Genomic DNA, 1,655 nt, shown 5'->3' on the forward strand with positions numbered 1-1,655 from the left:
ATATTGCAATGATCATAAAAGGTTATAGCCAGTAATGATCAACAGGAAGAGGAGCATCAATCAACACCTTCAACTAACACCACTTCTTTAGATGAAATAACTATTTTGTAGAAAGTATATTATTTTTGCATCTTAAAGAATTGTAATAAAATTATACTGTAAGAATGAATTCATTAATGTCAACTATGATCAGCCTTCCAGAGAAATCAACCCATCCACGATCGAAGATTCTCGCTAGATCTGCTACCCCAAAACACATTGTAATACTGATAGTTGAAAGGGTGGAGAGATGGTGATTTTCATCATGATTTCTTGAAAGATTATATTATAGCTGATAATTCAAGAGTACTAAAAATTGAATATGACAGCTAAAGAGGAGATGGGAAATTAGTAAACTCCTTTAGCCTTTATATAATGTTTTTTCCCAGCCCTTTGAAATTTCCTTTCATTTATTACTAATGAATTAATTTACTAATTAATATTCAATTCAACTTTTCAACTTCTTTGTACTTACGGTAGCAATGAAAGGTTGGCCATTGGTTAATGTAACAATTAAATAATTGAACCACCAACGTTTCATATAAAGTTATGGTTATTATAATTATTAAATGCAAACATTTTCATTTTATTGTATGAAATGTGTGTATTTATATTTTTATGTTATAAACTTTTTGAAATAATAGTTGCTTGAAGTTTAAAATGATGTTTAACGTTTAATAGGTGATTTGGTAATTCAATTTTTCATTTGGAAGGTTTCTACTTGATATAATATGATAAAGCTCAACATTTTTGTCACGACCCATACCGTCGTTATTGACACCCACACTAACTCTCCGATGGGAGAACCACTACTACAACCCAAACCAAGCAACTAAACCAAAACTAAGGCATTTAAGTCAAACACTAAAGAAATAAATAGGGAGTTCCCATAAACTCCAACAACCGTCTAACAATAATAGCTAATAATGCGGAAGAATAACCTAGAACCTGAAAGTCAATGTACCACAACATTCTAACAATGAACCACGTCTAAACAAGAAGGGATACAACCCCAACTAATGAACTAATCAACTAGCTAAAACAAATGTCTAAGTCCGAAAATGGTGGACATAGACGAAAGAGAATCCCATGGTAGCCCGGAAGAATTGGCTCACCTTTGAATTCGAATCAACGATCACTGATTTTCTAAGCGAGGTCTGTCAATAGCCGCTTTAAGATGCCCTGTACTCAAAAAAAATAAGAGCAAGTGCAGAATCAGTACACAACCACAATGTACTGGTACGATCATGCAGCTATCCCACTAGTGCAACATAAACAAATCAAACAACATTATAATCACATGTATATCCACATATATAACATTATCAACATTTATGAAGAATGAACAACTTCACATTTTATGTCAAATCATTGGTCCTCTCGTGGAACCCAAACCCAAACAGTTAGCATGCCGGAATGTGGCAACTGATCCCATTTTTATGCCGGAAAGTGGCAACCGATCCCATAGTTATGCTGGAACGTGGCAACTGATCCAAGTTAGTTATGTCGGAACGTGGCAACCGATCCCATTCACACACCACAATCACAATCACAAGTATATCATCAAGATCATACATTTAAGTCATGATTTCATGGCAATCATCATTCATCTATCT

The sequence above is a fragment of the Solanum tuberosum genome, unplaced genomic scaffold (assembly GCF_000226075.1).
Source record: "Solanum tuberosum cultivar DM 1-3 516 R44 unplaced genomic scaffold, SolTub_3.0 scf00035, whole genome shotgun sequence".
Classification (NCBI taxonomy): Eukaryota; Viridiplantae; Streptophyta; class Magnoliopsida; order Solanales; family Solanaceae; genus Solanum; species Solanum tuberosum.